The sequence below is a fragment of the Cherax quadricarinatus genome, chromosome 77, assembly GCF_038502225.1.
Source record: "Cherax quadricarinatus isolate ZL_2023a chromosome 77, ASM3850222v1, whole genome shotgun sequence".
NCBI lineage: Eukaryota > Metazoa > Arthropoda > Malacostraca > Decapoda > Parastacidae > Cherax > Cherax quadricarinatus.
In genome coordinates, this window is record NC_091368.1 from 11,462,185 (window position 1) to 11,482,545 (window position 20,361).

Here is a 20,361-nt window from a genome sequence, read left to right on the forward strand (position 1 = left end):
TAAACCGGATGAGAATCAGCAAGGAGTACAGAGAGACCTGGACAGGCTACAAGCCTGTCCAGGTCTCTTGTAGTCCTGACGCACATCAAGCAGATATCTGCTGCAGATATCTGAGGCGCACATCAAGCAGATATCTGCTGCAGCATATGGGCGCCTGGCAAACCTAAGAATAGCATTCCGATACCTCAGTAAGGAATTGTTCAAGACTCTGTACACCATGTACGTCAGGCCTATATTGGTGTATACAGCACTAGTTTGGAATCCACACTTGGTCGAGCATGTCAAGAAATTAGAGAAAGTGCAAAGGTTTGCAACAAGGCTGGTCCCAGACCTAAGGGGAATATCCGACGAAGGAAGGTTAAGGGAAATCGGCCTGACGACACTAGGAGATGTACATATAATTCTGCGAAGAGCTGACAAGGTGGACAAAGACAGGATGTTCCAGAGAGGGGATACAGAAACAAGGGGTCACAATTGGAAGTTGAAGACTCAGATGAGTATAAGGGATGTTAGGAAGTATTTCATTAGTCACAGAGATGTCAGGAAGTGGAGCAATCTGGGAAGTGATGTAGTGGAAGCAGGAACCATACATTGTTTTAAGGCGAGGTTTGATTAAGCTCATGGAGCAGGGAAAGAGAGGACCTAGTAGTGATCAGCAAAGAGGCGGGTCATATGACTCGACCTCTGCATCCACAAATAGGTGAGCACATATAGGTGAGTACACACACACACACACACACACACACACACACACACACACACACACACACAAGGGCAAAGCTGTAAAGCTTGAGGAAGGACAAAGGAAACCCCAGACTGAATACAGCCTAAGAGGTCAGAGGCTGTAAAACTTAATCAAAGAAAAGAATCGTGGGGTGAGCATCATACCGAGGACATCTTCCAACGCGCACATCAAATAAAATAACTGCTGCAGGTTTCGGGCGTTTTGACATCTAAGCAAAGAGTCATTCACGACACTATACACCGTGTAAGTCAGTCCCATATTGAAGTATGCTGCACTGGTATGGAACCCACACCAGGTCAAACACGTCAAGAAATTAGAGACAGTGCAACGATTTGCAAGTCTAGTCCCGGAGCTAAGGGGAATGTTCTACGAGTAGAGATTACGGGAACTCAACCTGACGACACTGGAGGACAGGGGAGATAGAGGGGATATGATAACGACATATCCTTGGCTAGTCGAAGTGTTCATTGATTAAATACCACTTGTTCGAGGTTACAATACTTTATATATATATATATATATATATATATATATATATATATATATATATATATATATATATATATATATATATATATATATATATATATATATATAATATATATATATATATATATATATATATATATATATATATATATATATATATATATATATATACAAAACAACCACTGTGAGAGAATAGAGAAATTTCGAGTGCTTTCGTGACTACTCACATTATCAAGGAACAATAAAAGTAATGCATCAGAGGAAGGCATATAAAGGGTCTAGACCACACCTCACTATCACATCCCACAACAAAGCAACACCTGATGCGCGATTCATAAGAAAGAATACTGCAGCAGGCCCGCTGGCCCAACTAGACAGGTCCTTCACACAACCAACAAACTATTCTACCCAAATTCTATTAATTATAAATGGATCTAATTTATATAAACCTAAGGAAATATTCATATTATTGTCAAAACTACTTTTTATGAAACAAGATTCAATTATATTCCTGTCGACCATGGACTTGCTTGATACAACTTTCTCAACTTTTTTGAAAATCAATTGGATGGTTAAAATTTCTCACATGAATAAATAGAGCATTGGAATCTTGTCCAGTTCTAATGCTATATTTATGTTGTTTTAATCTTAGTTCGAGACTTTTACCAGTTTGACCGTTATAAACTTTATCGCAAATTTTACAAGGAATCTTATAGACACATCCATCAGCATTTTGGGGGGAATTCTTTATCTTGATACAGTAAAAAACTTTTGATAAAGAATTCCCCCCAAAATGCTGACAGATGCGTCTATAAGATTCCTTGTAAAATTTGCGATAAAGTTTATTACGGTCAAACTGGTAAAAGTCTCGAACTAAGATTAAAACATAAATATAGCATCAGAACTGGACAAGATTCCAATGCTCTATTTATTCATGTGAGAGATTTTAACTATTAAATTGATTTTCAAAAAGTTGAGAAAGTTGTATCAAGCAAGTCCATGGTCGACAGGAATATAAATGAATCTTGTTTCATAAAAAGTAGTTTTGACAATAATATGAATATTTCTTTTGGTTTATATAAATTAGATCCATTTTTAATTAATAGAATTTGGGAAGAATTTAATAATACATTGGACAAATAATAAATTTTTAAATTCTTAATTCTTGGGTAGAATAGTTTGTTGGTTGTGTGAAGGACCTGTCCAGTTGGGCCAGCGGGCCTGCTGCAGTGATCTCTTTCTTATGAGTCGCGCGTCAGGTGTTGCTTTGTTGTGGAATGTGATAGTGAGGTGTGATCTGGACCCTTTATATGCCTTCCTCTGATGCATTACTTTTCTTGTTAATTGATATTATGAGTAGCCACGAAAGCGCTTTGAATTTCTCTATTCTTTCACAGTGGTTGCTTTTGCATATTCTGAAATCACCTGTTTACTGTGATCTTACTGTGTATATATATATATATATATATATATATATATATATATATATATATATATATATATATATATATATATATATATATATATAAGCAAAACAACCACTGTGAAAGAATAGAGAAGTTCCAAGCGCATTCGTGACTACTCACGTTATCAAGGAACATTGAAAGTAAAGCATCAAAGGAAGGTATATAAAGGGGTAGTCCACACCTCACTATCAGATCCCACAATCAACGAAACACCTGTCGCGAGACAGCAGGCCCGCCGGCCGAACTATACAGGTCCTTCATACAGCCCACCAACAAACTATTCTACCCAAGAAATAAGAAATTAAAAAATTATTATTTGTCCAATGTATTATTAAATTCTTCCCAAATTCTATTAATTATAAATGGATCTAATTTATATAAACCAAAGGAAATATTCATATTATTGTCAAAACTACTTTTTATGAAACAAGATTCAATTATATTCCTATCGACCATGGACTTGCTTGATACTACTTTCTCAACTTTTTGAAAATCAATTGGATGGTTAAAATCTCTTACATGAATAAATAGAGCACTGGAATCTTGTCCAGTTCTAATGCTATATTTATGTTGTTTTAATCTTACTTCGAGATTTTTACCAGTTTGACCGTAATAAACTTTATCGCAAATTTTACCTATTTCATAAATTTTGGATATTTCCTCATCTATGAACTCTGGACTACAAATTCGTAAAGCTCTCAAAAACATTTTGTGTCTTATGCCCAAAAATGTAGATATACACCATTTCCTTGGAAAATTAAATAGCTTAGCCCATTCTATAAATTTTACTGTTGAATTTGAAGAAAATAACTCATTGCCTTTTCTAGATGTTTTAATTATTAAGGGTAATAATGAATTCAAATTTAAAATTTACAGAAAACCTACAAATAACTGTTCCAATGTCCACTATTATTCTTTCCATTAAGATAGAGTTAAACTGTTTTCTCATCAATGTTTTTGAGAGCTTTACGAATTTGTAGTCCAGAGTTCATAGATGAGGAAATATCCAAAATTTATGAAATATGTAATGATTTGAAATACCCAAGAAATGTAATTGATAAATCTTTTAAAGTTGCTAGAAATACTTTTTACAATCCAAAAAAGGGACAACCAGCCTTATTCAACTAAAAATATGTTGGTTCTCCCTTACCATGAAAGCTTGGTTGATATACCTTCTCTTCTTAAGAATTTTAATATTAAAGTTGTATTAAAAAATCTTGATACAGTTAAAAACTCTTGATAAAGAATTCCCCCCTAAATGCTGATGGATGTGTCTATAAGATTCCTTGTAAAATTTGCGATAAAGTTTATTACGGTCAAACTTGTAAAAATCTCGAACTAAGATTAAAACAACATAAATATAGCATTAGAACTGGACAAGATTCCAATGCTCTATTTATTCATGTAAGAGATTTTAACCATCCAATTGATTTTCAAAAAGCTGAGAAAGTAGTATCAAGCAAGTCCATGGTCGACAGGAATATAATTGAATCTTGTTTCATGAAAAGCAGTTTTGACAATAATATGAATATTTCCTTTGGTTTATATAAATTAGATCCATTTATAATTAATAGAATTTGGGAAGAATTTAAAAATACATTGGACAAATCATAATTTTTAAATTTCTTATTTCTTGGGAAGAATAGTTTGTTGGTGGGTTGAATGAAGGACCTGTCTAGTTCGGCCGCCGGGCCTGCTGTCTCGCGCCAGGTGTTTCGTTCATTGTAGGATCTGATAGTGAGGTGTGGGCTACCCCTTTATATACCTTCCTTTGATGCTTTACTTTCATTATTCCTTGATAATGTGAGTAGTCACGAAAGCGCTTGGAATTTCTCTATTCTTTCACAGTGGTTGTTTTGCATATTCTGAAATCACCTGTTTTCTGTGATCTCATTGCATATATATATATATATATATATATATATATATATATATATATATATATATATATATATATATATATATATATATATATATATATATATATACATGCAAGGAATTCGCAAGAGCAGGCGAAATATACACAAACACTGCTCTTGCGAATTCCTTGCATTGTTTATATCTCTAGTAACGCTGATGCATGCAGGGGATGAGATGAAAAGCTGTAAGCCTTCTCCCTGAAAGCTGGCTGCCTTGGATCAAAGTCTAGCTCAAGCTGGACTCCAAGGTATTGGTCCAGTATGGTGAGTGTGGTATAGCACTGCGTACCTTGTTCCAAGGTTCGTAGGTTCGAGTCTCCTTCAGCCAGAGATCAGTGTTTATATATATATATATATATATATATATATATATATATATATATATATATATATATATATATATATATATATATCCATGCATACATACATACAGTGACTACGGCCAAGTAATGCAGCTGCAACAATTCACCCTAACATAGTCCAGCTTTACATTCGTTTATTCCTACGTTGTTGTAAGCTTTGTAATATTTTTACATTTCTTTACGTATATTTTTCAAACCATTTTTTTGTATTTTACCAGATATTTTGATAAGATTCTCTTCAATTTGGATAGCTGCTAATATTTTATTATTTAAGTAATACGAGGAAAGTTTTCATAGATTTTTTTTTTTAACTTTTTTTACGTCTTAAATTTTCGATTATTATAGGTTTTATTGCTTGGGTTTCCATATTCATATGAAAACACCTGATAATTATATAAATTGGTCTTAAAATATTATTTTATACAATTTTTTCTACTTTATTTAATTCAATAAAACCATACACTGTCAAAATCATAGTACCTTTTCCAAAGAACTTTACACATGCCTTTTTTTTTTTTACTTATTTTTTTTTCAGTGAAGTCCAAAAGCTTAAAAGCTTTTTGTTATACCTTTCCAATACCTTCCCAGAAATCATTTGAAATAAAGAAAAATATGACCCTGGTCTCTCCATTACTTTTATTCTTTGTTCTTTCTACCCGCGATAGTTCTTGTTTTATCTTCTACCCGCCAGAGAATCCACTTCACTTGAACCAACTTCTCTCAATCTCCGCACTGGAAATAAACACGAATAATATTATTGACCAAAAAACATCAAGAACTGCTGTCAAATCAAACATCTTGAAAAGCAGCTTCAAGTGATCATGTTACTGAATATTCTCCTATGGTTTCATGAGTCCTCTCTTGCCATATTTGATGGGAATGTTGTGATGTTAGTGAAGGGCTCTTGATTTAAGTAATTTGAACTGCCCTTTCCTTTCTCGGGTCAAACTTGGCGTTATACATGCTTTACCCGTGTGTCCTATCTCGTCATCTACATAATCTTCCTTTGATGTAAGAAGGATATGCATAAGAAATTTAACTCTAGCAGCTCATTAACCTAATTAGGCCCATTGTCTGGAACCCTCTTACCGACCCTGCGCGTCATACTCATTATTCTGAGTCACTTCCCTGCACGTCATAATCACTACCCTGAGTAACTTCCCTGCGCGTCATACTCACTACCCTGAGTTACTCCCGACATAACACTCTCCTCTCGTGTACTGAAGAAGAAAAAGGAGCAGACAATAGAGAAGTGACGGTGGTGTCATCACCAAGCTGTTTCTGGTGTCGTGGTTGCTGTGACTGCCCGTTAAGGTTGCTTAAGCACGCTACACACTCCGAAGACCAACCCTCACCCTCGCCCCCACACACATACACAGGCATGACAAATCTCAGTTGTGGGGAGCAGAAGTTACCCGGGCACACGCCAGCTAAGCATTAGCCACAACCCTCCAAGAATGTATAAAGTTTGGGTGTTTTCTTATGATATAGAGAGATTGTTTCTGGAAAATGACTCTTTCTGGTGTGGCAGGTCCGTGTTGCATATGCAGAATGTGAGCGAGTCTTCGATCAACAATAGTGAATATGGGTGGGACTCTCCAAAATTATCATTATATTCAAGGGAAAATGGAACGTAATCAAATAATCAGGTAAAAATGGACATAAATGATTATTATGCGATTGTTTATTGGCAATAGTCAATATAGGATCGCATTATACAGCTTTTGTGTGTATTTTTTTCATCGTGTGGGCATTTTATACCAGTTATCTCCAAGATGGATCATGAGGGTAGGTCTATATCAGTGAAGCAAGAGCCCCTCACCGGTATCAAGGCCCCTTCGTCTTCAAGGGAAGACGTTTGGGATGAGTTTGAGCATAAGTGAAATAGGTTGAGGGTGATGGAAGGCCAGCAACGTAGTGGAGGTTGGATGATGATGATGATGGTGCGTGTGGTTCATAGATGATCAGAAAGAAGGAGAACCAAGGTGGCAGAACTAACATGAGAGAGAGACACATGATGAAATGAATGAAAAGTCAAAATAACGTGACTGGAACGATGCACAGATAACCCGCACATAGGAGAAAGAAACTTATGACGACGTTTCGATCCAACAAGAGCAGCATGCTAGTGGCTTACAATTATGCCAAGCAATATTTCTGTATTATACACGTAATGTAGTTTACATGTAAACTTCATTACATGATTACTACAGAAAATAAATGTATTATAATTATTATTATCATTAAACTAGATGCAAGTGGAGGCATTCTTCTCTTATGGTACAGATTTCTTAGATTCCATTTTTTTAACTGTTTTAATATATAGACAAATTTGCTTGTAAGCAACGAAAACTTAATGGGTACTTTCCTTTTCATAAGATGCATCAGCCACTGAGAACTGAAGCAGTTCAGAAGATGCATACTGAAATTTAATTAACGTAATTTATCGAGGATAAAAATTTCGCACTATTTTACACATAAAATAGTCAGATTTGCTCCTACACACTTGAATCTCACCTTCTATCATATATCTATGAGGTTTCAACCAGAAATGTTTTAGAAATACACTCGAGTATCGCATAAAAATTTATTATATTGCCTTCTTACTGGTCACCTACCATTCTTCCCACCCTACCTTCGGCAGTATCTGCCATCCTTCATCCTACAGGAGCAAGCAAGTGAAAGACACGTGAGCAACGTTTTGGATATTACATTTAGGAAATGATGTCTCATTAAGGGACTGAAAAAGCACTGGTGGAAGAAGTATTTATCAAATAATTATCCTCCATGATGCAAGTGTGTTTTTATTTCACATTTTTTGGTACTGAAGTCTGGTGTACAAGATCAAGGGTATACTGCTTACCTAGTACTCATTTTGAGCCCCAGGATGCGACTCATATCATTCGAGTAACACCCAGATACCTACTTACTGCTGGGTGAACCAAGGCAGCAGGTGTTGGGGAGGCCTGGTCATGGACCGGGCCGCGGGGGAGTTGATCCCCGGAATAACCTCCAGGTAGGGAAACATGCCCAACGTTTCACCCATGCCGGGGGTAGATCCCGGACACTCTGTGTGTGAGCTGAGGATGTTGCCAACCAAGCCATGAACATCTGTACTTATAACGTTCAAGGATATATTATTTACATAGTACTTATACTTGTAGTAAAGGCCAAGGATATACAGTACTGTTTACCATGAAAGAGGCCATTACAGCAAGTCACGGACTAACAGTAAACGCCAACAAGAGCCACATATGTTGGGAAGCACATTTTCAGCAAAATGTTATGTTCGCCCGTAGAATATTTTGCACTTGTCACATGAAACAAAAACCACTCCCATAAAGTTTACATCACTCACTCTCTCTCTCTCTCTCTCTCTCTCTCTCTCTCTCTCTCACTCTTTCATAGGGTTTGGCAAGGTTAGGTTAAGGATCCCTAGCTTTATTGACAAGCTGTATACAGGTTAAGGATTCCTAACTTTCTTGATATGCTAAGAGCTGTTACCTACATCAGCTCATTTGAAAGCATTTTATTGCTATGAAACATACAAGTATTTTTATTATGGAACATACAAGTAGGGAACAGGATGAAATTGGAGCCATCTATGGGCCAGCATTTTCACTTGGTCAACTGACTTCGTCTAGTTGACATAATGCTGTACGAATATGTTCCAGACTCGAGTCATCTTAGGGATAAATGATCTCACATGAAGTGATGTTCTGGAGAAGGGTACAGCCAGAGTGAAGTTGCTGATTTCTGCCCGTCTTGTGGTATAGAAGCTTGCTTCTCGCTGTCCTCGAAGTGGATCCAAGTGTTGTACTTCGACAATGTTAGCCTTGTACATAACAGTAAGGCCACCCACATCCCTCGTATGTTGAAGGCTTTGCTGAAATGACAGATCTATCCAGGATGGGTCCAGGCAAACCAAGAAAATGGAGCATACTCTCTTTCCCTATCTTCCAGTCTACCACAATCTTTTTTACTGCTTTATCGTACCCAATTCCTTTCCTTCCCCATTCTTGTTACCTCTTCTATTACATAAACGCAACAAGAGAATGGATCCTAATCATTGTATCAAGAGTTTTCAGTGGTATCAAGGCCCCTCTCCACTTGAATATGGGTAGAAAACTCGCTCCGATATTCCAGAACGTTAATAATCCCTGATACGCAGAAATGGAAAGTAGTTCAAGTTCCTTAAATCAAGAACCAGTCGAGAGTATTAAAGCTCACTCCGTGAAGGATTTATTATAAGCTTAGTGAGAAGAATGCATCTATCAGTTCTTGTGGCGAATAGCACACACGATATTAGCGCTTCATATAATAATAATAATAATAATAATAATAATAATAATAATAATAATAATAATAATAATAATATTAATAATAATATTAATAATAATAAGAGACGAAACCAAAATTTTTGCAGATACAATCAGTTTTTGGCCGACACCGATACCAAAACTTTTTAAATATGATTTTTTTAATTATAATAACTACGTTCAGTGTATGAGAAAATACTATTGCTTAATAGGTAATAAATAACCTTGAGAGGTTAAATGTTAAATAGCATAATATGTCGGAGATGACAATGTCATTACTCAGTGCTAATTACAAGCATCCCGTAAGGCTTACAAACTGAAAAAAAAAGCTTTTTGAATCAATATGTATATTTAGTAATCAGATAAGGACATAGTAGGATCACTTGCGTAATTAAAAATCTGAATAGTTTCCATTTACCTTCAACATTAAACTAAAACATCCAGAACTCTAATAATACTGTTTATTTAAAGCTTTATAAAAACATTTCGAAGAGTGAATATGAACATTATTGTAATAAATGGAAACTGAAAATTGTAATTTTTACTTTACAACTTGAACAGTTTCCCTTACATTATTAAGTTGAATTAAATGACACACCTCTATTACGCAATTTAACAGGTTAATTTTTTTTGTTATATGACTCTTTGGAAAAGAGAAAACCCATATTTTTTTCTAAAAGCTAAAATTAATAATAAACAATTTACATACATTACACTAATAGCTAAAGTTAAAAATTGTCAAAACATAAGTTGAGATCCATCAGCATATTCCTATTTTCGGATGTTAATATCTTCGTATGAAAAGATATCATCATCCGATAGATATCAGCCTGTAGTATCAATGAGATATTCCAATGTCGGGACGCATACAATTGCGGACATCCTCATGCAGATATTCTCTGATCCATTGCAGTGCCTTTCCTGTTGTGTGTGCCTGATCCTCTAGCTTTTGCAATAACCTCTTTTGAGGAACTGTATCGAAGGCCTTCTTGCAGTCCAATAAAATGCAGTCTCTCCACCCCTCTCTCTCGTGTTTTACTTCTGTTACCTTGTCATAAAACTTAGTAGGTTTGTGACACAGGATTTTCCTTCCCTGAAACCGTGCTGGTTGTCGTTTATAAGCTTGTGTCTTTCTAGGTGCTCCAACACTCTCCTCCTGATGATCTTCTCCATGACTTTGCATACTATACACGTCAGTGACACAGGTCTGCAGTTTAATGCCTGTTTTATGTCTTCTTTCTTAAAAATTGGGACTACATTTGCCATCTTCCATACATCAGGTGGTTTCCCAGTTTCAATGGATGTCTTGAAGAATTTTGTTAGTGACACACACAACATCTCTGCTAACTCTCTAAGGACTCACGGAGAGATATTGTCTGGTCCCACCGCCTTTGAGGTGTCAAGTTCACAAAGCAGCTCCTTCATCTCCTCCTCAGTTGTATTTCATCCAGCACTTGTTGGTGTACCTCCCTGTTCTGAATTCCTGAAGTGTTTCCTGTCTCCACTGTAAACTCTTCTTTAAATCTCATGTTGATGCCCTCACATACCTTTTGGTCGTTTCTTGTGAACTTCCCACCCTCCTTCCTCAGCCTGATAACCTAGTCCTTGACTGTTGTTTTCCTCCTGATGTCGCTATACAACAGCTTCGGGTCAGACTTGACTTTTGATGCTGTGTTATTTTCGTATTGTCTCTGAGCATCCCTTCTTATATGTGCATATTCGTTTCTGGCTCTTCGGCTACTCTCTTTATTTTCCTGGATCCTTTGTCTTCTGTGCTTTTTCCATTCTCTAGTGCAGTTAGTTTTTGCCTCCCTACATCACTGGGTGAACCAGGGACTCGTTCTCGTATTCCCATTGCTTCTGTTTCCCTTGGGAGCAAACCTCTTCTCTACCTCCTTGCATTTTGTTGGCACATAGACCATCATTTTTTTACTGGTTTTCCTGCCAATTCTCTCTCCCACTGAACGTCTTATAGGAAGTTCCTCATGCCTGTGTAGTCCCCCCTTTTGTAGTTTCGTGTGTGTGTGTGTGTGTGTGTGTGTGTGTGTGTGTGTGTGTGTGTGTGTGTGTGTGTGTGTGTGTGTGTGTGTGTGTTTGAGCAACCTTCACAATCTTGAAAAATATTGTAAATTTTACTGTTTTACTATATTTAAAAAATGGCTTGTATCAGCAACGTTTACGCATATACCGATACTATAAAAATGGCAGATACCCACCGATACAGATGGCTTGTCAAAACCCTAATACTATTTTTTTCTAATAACACAACGGCCATCTGTAACAGAGGCAGGGTGACCCGAAAAAGAAGAAACACTTTCATCATCACTCATGTCATCACTGTCTTGACAGAGGCGTGCCGACATAACAGTTCAAAAATTACAGTTCAAATGTTACTGATAATGATGATAAAATAAACACCAACAAATTCACACAAGTAAATAAAGCTGTGGAACGAACGTATTAATTTACTCTATTAACTATGTTTGAGTAATAAAGTAAATTTTTACATCTTTATGGTTAACGAGTAGAGTCATGCAGCATTTTTGCAATGGGATAAAATCAGATAGGAATTTATCCTAAGAAGAAAATAGCTCCAACTCATGGGAACATGAGCCCTTCGCTAGCAACAAAATACCCCACTAAAGGATTGTTCGACCTGCAAGTTGTTTGGAGCACAGAATAACAATATAATGTTTACTATGGGAGCACATGATACCATGTCCCATTTCTGTGTTCTGATTTCAGTAATAATGCAATAAGGATATTATAACTGAGAAACAGGGTATATAATAATGTAAATATCATAGCCTAGAGAAAATAGGAATATATTAATGTTAGTTATGTCATAGCTTAGAAAAAATAGAAATAATAATAATATTATTGATATAGCTCAGCACAAACTTCAACCCAGAGTTTCGACTCTTCCTGAACACCTGCAGCAGAACTCAGACATAATACAAGAAAAAAGTATCTCTTTGAAGCAACTAGTGTTCGACTCAATTTGTCTCAATACCCAATTGTTGCACTTGTGTCTTAACCACCAACTTGTCGGTATTTTATAAAATTTTAAACTGTCTAACACTTCATTTGAAAGCCCACTCTTGGAAAATAAAAAAAATGTTTCCAATCTGCCACCTGTTTAAAAAAAAAAAATGCTTAAAAACACCTTCATGTGATATAATTCTGCATAGACTATTTATGTTAATGCTCATTATCACAACACTCATTTCAGATTACTTTTCTCGAACCAATATATTTCAACATTTGTAATAACCACTGCAAACACTTTTAACAAATTGGTAAATGGACATAAATTATTTTTTTGGCTGCTCGAAATGCTCTGCATAAGCAGGGATTTTCTAAAATGTATGCCAGTAATGTTAGCTAATTCTTTATCTATTTTACATTGTAACGGACTATAATAATATTTTTATCATAACGAAGTAAATTGGGAAGATAACTTTTATTATAATACAGGTAAGTGAAAGAATGAACATAATTATCTTAATATCTTAATTATATCATCTTAATTATGTTAAACCATAAATAGCCAACTCTAGGCTACCCTAACTCACCCAAACTTGGCCAGCCTAAAATGCTATAACTGAAAGCGATCTAAATCACTCAGACCTACACTGACCTAGCTTTATGTAACATATCTCAATCAAACTTAACCTAACGTGACGTAGCCTAATGGAATCTAAACTAACGTAAGTTAGACTTATTTAGTCTAACTTAATCAAAACAAACATAACTTATTTTAAATTAACTTTAACGCATTTTATTCTAACCTAAATTACTGTAACCTGACCTAAATAACTTACTGTAATTTAACCAATTTCAACCTATTCTAACATAGCATACAATAAGGATAATCCATTACGTAGGAAGTATTCAGAAATTCGCAGTATATATTAGCTTAAATAATCAATTAATATCTGTACATCTACAGCATATAATAAACTGATACACATAAGTAATGGTAAAAAGGGGAACATCCATGTATTATAAAAGTGGTACACAATACCGACAAGTTGAAGAGCAAGACACATGAGGCACAGCTGTCTAGAATGACGGGACATCCTGGCCTGTGTTAATGTTAGTAAAATTACCGATAATAATATGTCAGGTAAAAAGACACAAGTGCAACTAATGTGGCATTTTACTGTGGCAAAGTTTCTCTCTTCGAGAACTTTGACAAAGCCGTTGACAACGCTCGAAAGCTCATGGAGAGCGAAAAATTGCCACAATCAAATGTCGCATTAGTTGCACTTGAGTCCTTTTAACTAATATCCTTGCCAGGCAACCAATACCTTCGTATGTGTTCTTAGAGGAATTCAGGTCACAAATACTTGTAACTTACGCTGGACAACGTAGAACTTGTAGACTGTGTGATGGTTATGATCACATAGCGGCTGAATGTGTGAGGCGGAGGACGGACCAGGGAATACCAAGGAGTGACATTTCGAGGCGAGGATCTACGGTGACTGATCAGAACCGCCAGGATGGACGTAGGCGTGGTCGGTTGTGGAGTGAGGAAGTGGAGGGAAGGCAACGTGAGGTGGAGCATGAGGGTGCTGTGAAGCAAGTGAGTGCGTCTGCAGAGGGTGTGACGCACGAGGCGGACAAGGACGTAACGAATGATGTAGAAATTGACGTAGTGCTTGAGACAGTTTTGCAGATGTTCCCTAAATCGGAGGAAACCTTGACAGAGGTAAAGATGGGAGAACAGGTACCGGGATAAGGGAAAGCATGCGGGCCTGGAGGAAGGAATGAAATGTTGGTTTTGCCAAGTAGTGAGAAGGGGAATGAGGTGATAGAGGTGGAGGTGCACAATGAGGAAGGTCAGGAGACAAGCATGGTGGAAGAGGAAGTGTCGAGGAAGCAGGCAGCAGTCATGTCTGACTCGGATGACGTCCTCACTCCAGCACAAAGACCAAGGAAAAAGGCGGGGATTGAAGGTGTGTGTAGAGGCAAAGAAAAAGAAACGTCAGCAAGGGGTTAGGAGTGGAAGGGGTGTGGTGAGTGCCAAGGACGGTGTGTATGGGGCTACAGGACAGTGGAAAAATGAGGTGGGGAAACGTGGGTGGAAAACGTAAGCAGGCCTAAGGTGTATGACAATTAATGTTAATGGTTTATGTAATAGTGGTAAGTGTGTATGGTTGAGAGGACTGCTGTATCGTTACAAAGTAGATGTTGCTTTTATACACGAGCATAACTTGAAAGTGGGAAAATTGCTTGAGGTGAATGGATATAGGGCTTTTGTAATGCCAACGACACGTTTAAAAGGCGGAGTAGGTGTTTTAATTCGTGAGGCAAGTCCGTTTGTTTTGCAACGGTTTGAGAGGGGGGGGGGTGAGGGAAGAATAATGAGAGTGGATGGGTGGTGGATGCGTGAACGCGTGTCTTTTGTTGGAGTGTATGCTCCGGCGGAGAACGATGAGAGGGTAAAAGTCGGCATTTGTAAGGGATGATCTGGTGTATTTCTTGAGAGCGCTAACCAGGGTTGCATTGACTGGGGGAGATTGGAATTGTATCATAAGGAGATTTGATGTGATGCCAGCGGGAGCAGGATATTTCTCAAACGTTGAGAGATTTGTGTAGAGATATTGGGGTACGAGATGCATTTTGGGGTGGAATAGGTGAAGTGCAACATACGTATGTAAGGAGGGAATACGCAGCTAGACTGGATAGGATCTATATAACGCAAGGGGTTTCAGTAGAGTCTTTTAACACCATAAAAGCAATTTATTCAGATCACAGGGCAGTGGTGGTGGGGGTGACATGGGATTCGTTAGTGAAACGGTTTGAAAGCTACTGGAAATTAAACACGCGACTCCTTGAGGAAGTGGAGGGGAGGAATTTGCTTCGTTGTGGAGGAAGCTAAGTGAGGAGGCAAAAAGGGTTGATAATGTGGTACGTTGGTGGGACAGTGTGGCCGAGGATTCGTAGGTTTTACGTGGGTGAGGGGAAGCGTATAAATCAATTGAAGTATGGATTAACAAATTATTTGGAAAGTAGAATAGGATACTATCATGAGCAAGGAGTGGTGGGAGGGGTATTCCAAGCAGAGGCAATGGCTGATCTGAAGAGAAGGTTAAGAGAGGTGCAGGAGGAGAGATTTCATGCGGTGAGGGTGCAGGCGGGAGTGGAGGAAGTGCTTTGGGGGGATAAACCATCGGCATGTGTGTTGCGGAGACAACAGCAGAGGAGGACAGCGACCACGATAGCGGATTTGGAAGTGCACTCTGAGGTGAAAGGTTTTAGGGAGGGGCAGGTGTTAAAAGCAACGGAGGGGATGAGTATGTTCGCGGCCGATTGGTATGGGCAATATTGGAAAAGTAAAAGGGTAAATAAGGAGGATCTTGATAGGGTGTGTGCTGTAGAGCCCGTAGTTCTGGGGAGAAAGGACAGGGAAGCTTTGGGTGGTGAGATTGAAGAAGGGGAGATATGGAGAGGGCTTGTAGACATGTGCAGAGGCAAAGCACCAGGTATTGATGGACTACCAAGTGAATTTTAATTAAAAAATTGGGATCTGTTATGCGGTTTTTTAGTAACGCTGTTCAATAGAATGAAAGACGGGGGAGAATTGGACGAGAAGCAAAGTACAGGGGTCGTTGTGCTTGTGCCTAAGGGTAGAGTGCAGAGTACACTTAAGGATGACAGGGCAATTACTCTCATGTGTGCGGACTATAAATTGTTCGTGAAGGTTTTGGGGAATAGGTTAAAATGTGTAGTGGGAAGAGTAGTTTCAAAAGGTCAACTAGGGTTGCCGGGACGGTCGATGGTAATGGGGCACGGAATACTAAAGGGGTTTCTTGAGGGTTTTGAGGGAACGCAGGAAGGAGGGGGTATGATGGCGATTGATTGGCAGGGTGCTTATGATCGGGTGGAAAGGGAGGGTTTAAGACAGATCCTTAGCAAACAAGGTTTTGGGGATGAGATTGTGGGGTGGGTTGAAACGTTGTATAAGAGGGCAAGAACCAAGAATTCAGATCAATAGACGTGTGGGAGGTGTGGTGAACATGGATAGGGGCTTGAGGCAGGGTTGCCTGCTGTCACAGTTATTATTTGCATGTGTGCAAGATCCATTTTATAGGTTGGTAGAGACCAGAGTGTGTGGGGGGGAGGGGTCGAGGGAGGGTTTGATTAGGCATCATGTGGTAGGTTACGTGGATGACATGACACTCCTAGTCCAGAAGGGAACAAGATTGAGAGAGCTGGGAGGGGTGGTTTGCATGTTTGGAGGGGCGACAGGTATGACGGTAAATGTTGAGAAAACAAAGATCATGGGGCTGAGGGCGTGGAGAGACAGAGTTGATTGGGACTGACGTGGTGAGAAGGCAGGAAGGGCAGTTATTAATGTGGCATTTTGTATGGGGCGACCATACGGAAGGCTGGGGAGGCGAATTCGTTGAGAATGGTGGAACGCGTGGAACGTCGGTTGGGGATGTTACGGCCTTATCACTTGACATAATTGCAACGGGCTATTGCTATTAATGTATTGCTGTACAGTAAGGTATGGTATGTAGCAGCAGTTTTTCATTTGCTGAGAGCTGATATTACTCGTATCCTTAGAAGTGTTTTTAGGTTCTTATGGGGCTCAGGATGTGAATGGATGAAGAGGGAGGTGGTGACTTTGCCGGTGAGGAAGGGAGATTTAGGTCTGTTGGACCTGGGTAGGAGGGTGAAATGCATTTTCATCAGGTGGGAGTGGAAAAGACTAGGGGGACAGAGGGGGCCACACATGCAACGGTTGCATGACATTTTGAGAGGAATGTATGGAGGTGGGGAATGGAGGGAGTGAGAGATTTTGTTCAGGGCACTTTTGTGGGCGTGTGAGCCAGAGAAATTACAGGTGAGGGATTTATATCGAATATTGAGGGTAGAGGAGACGGCCCCAGTTGAGGGGCTGTTCCCGATGTATGCATGGGGGCGCTATATGGAGTCTGTTCGGTAAACTAAAGCTAGTGCCCAGGGTGCGAGAGATGTTTAAATTTTTTACACGGGATTCTGTCTACTGGATCAGTCCTCAGAAATAGACGTGTCGTAGAGGAGGGTTGGTGTGGGTTATATGGGGAGTTGGAGACAGCCTATCACGTGGTATACTTTTGCGATTATTTGGGGTGTGAGGGAATGGCTGGGGAAAGTGGTCAGGAGGATAGGAGGAACTGGGGTGTCGGTGTTGAGAGCACTAAGTCTTGATACAGGTGGGTGGGGGTGAATGTAGCACAGGGAGTCGCTTATATAATGGTGGATTTCGTGTACATATCGTGGGGAATGAGAGAGATGGATAATGGGGAGGCGAGGAAACGAGTTTTAGCGAGGATTTTTTGTAGGACAATGAATAGGAATCGGGAAATTTCTGGGAGGAGATGGGAGGGAGATTTCACTGGGGATTACAGGTCCATCACTGTTGGGGAGTTGCTAGAGTTGTGAGGGGGGGAGGGGGTTTAGATTGTTGTGTGAAGCGTTCGATAAAAGGGGGGGGGTACCAAACGGGCTTGCCAAACGAAAGATGTTGGTGGGAGGAGGTTTGGCGTGCATGTGTGTGGGTGAGTGATAGGTGCAAGTGAGGATTGTGTGTAATTGGGATGCGCATGGGAGTGCTGAGTTCATGCGTTCTTTGTGTTAATTAATATTTGTCAATTAATGCCTTCTGAAGAAGGCCCTTTGTAGTAGCGTATAATAGTAGAAGTCTGAGAACGCTGCATGGGACAGCAAAAAAGATAGGATTTGACTCCCATTGTAAACTAATTCAGATGTGATATCATGGTACTTAGGGTTATGTTAATAATATTATGGAAAGTCCAACACATCTTGTGATCCTGGCTTATGTAAATGTGGGGATGTCCAGAGGGGTGGGTATTGCAGGGAGGGGGGTGAGAGGGAGTAACATGATTGAGATCATGTTGAGAGGGATAAAATTAAGTAATATGCAAGGTGAGGGCTTGGTTGGATACATGTCGGGTTTATAATTGTATGACTGGGTATGCATTTGTATTCTTGTGGTATAACATACCTATGTTTTAGGTGTATTGGGGAATGTATGATATAGCCGTTGTGTCGTTTTGGTATAGTGTGTAGGAGGGGAAATAATCAATTACTAGGTAAGAGTTTGTAATCTGTTGAGGGAAGTGGGAAAGGCCGGTATAAGTCACTATACGGCATTATGTTCTTTTATTGATTTTAACAGATGCATGCATCATGTATGCACTTATTAAATTGCTCTAGTTATGTTTATGACCTGATGTAGTGTCAGGCCAAGTTACTGGTTAGTACCATATATACTGTACCTTTTTCTTTGTGCACCTAGCCATATAGGTACATGTATAGTATGTGCTGTTCAAAGGCAGTTCATAATATGGTTAGGGATGTATATATTAATGTATTGTATTTTTGGTGTAGGTGATTCTTCTATAACCTACGTTCAGTTATATGTATACCTAGTGTGTATCTGTTAGCTTTTGTCTGTCACATGTAATGGGTTATAGGTAAACTGTGTATGCTGGTATGGTGCAACATTGTATGTTTTATGTTTTAATTGTATTTCACCCTTGGTTACAGGATCCATTGATGTAATGAAGTGTATTTTAAATAAAATATATAAAAAAAAATATCCTTGCCTGTGCCCAGGGATGCGGGTGTGATAGTCCACCGGTGTCGTGGTGTTTTTAATAAATGACTCGGGATTTAAATGTCAAATGTTGATTTTTATAGTAGTAGAAGTAATAATACCAATCGATGACTAATAAACATCTAACGAGTATTAATATAAACCGTTTCCAGAATGGCCCTGGGGGGGGGGTCATATTTCCTCCCTGGTTAACCCCCAGGGTCTTGCCCTCTTGGAAATATTTCATTATTAATAGTAGTATTTTAATGGATAAGTGCTAAGCCAATGACGATCATTCCTCGCTTGGGGAATAGGAGGTAATAAGTTGTGATCCAGGCAAGACGAACGTACTTGTAATTGGTGGGATCTGCTAGGCTTTCACCAGCACCAAGGTGTCTTCCCTTCCAGCTGGAATGTAATAATATGATCTAAAACTGTTTTCAATATTTTTGTACATCGACAACACCCAACATATTGTATTAATAAATGTGATGTTAAGGAACTTCAGGTTCACTGTGTTGGGTTACAAGATGTGGCAAAGTGTCGGTCAAATATATACCTTAAAACTATTTAATTTTAATTTATATTAATAAACATAAATTGTAAAATGATTTATTTATGTGTGATCTATCCAGGATATTAATGCAGTCAGTCGACTTGTTCAGAGAATTTCTATGAATGCAAATGAGCGAAACGATTCATTTGTTCTCATGGTTCAGTGATCACTTTGATTTGATTCAAATTATTCATTTTGTTATTTATAATTAATTAGTAATATAAATTTTATCTTCCTAGGTGGGTCAAGTTGCAAGTAAAAGCGAGAACTACAGAACACATCGCAAAGATTTACAGGAACTTTAACGTAAGTATAACATAAGGGAATCCACTACACAGTTGTAGAAATTTATATACGTGGTGTTTTGTATTTTAAATGAAAAAATGAAACCTACCATTCAGCTGATCATCATATGAAAATGACCCGTGTTAAGAGATTTTCCTGATGAACAAAACACCGCTCTCATACATAATTTGAAAACTTAAACAAGGACTCCAACAAGTATCTTTTTACCACAAACTCACATGGTCGAATAAATTTGCCTCAAGACAAATCATTACCTACTCTACGTATTGACTGTGTCACGGGTTATCGCTCCAGCTTCCTGATCTCAGGTCACGCCTCCTGGTTGCTGGTCTGTTTTGTACTAAATAGTCATAATGTGATGATTAAAAAATGAAAATCAGGTATAATTCTAAGTCTGTTTTCTGAAATGTGAAGTAAAAGCTATGAGGGACGACGGTGAGAAATAATTTCAGTGTAATTTAAGGAGTGCTAATAAAGAGGAGATATGATCGCGACATTTAGAATACATTGGGACAAATACAGGATATTTGTCCCAATGTATTTGTCTATTTAAAAAGTCCTCAGGCACATTATAATAAAACAA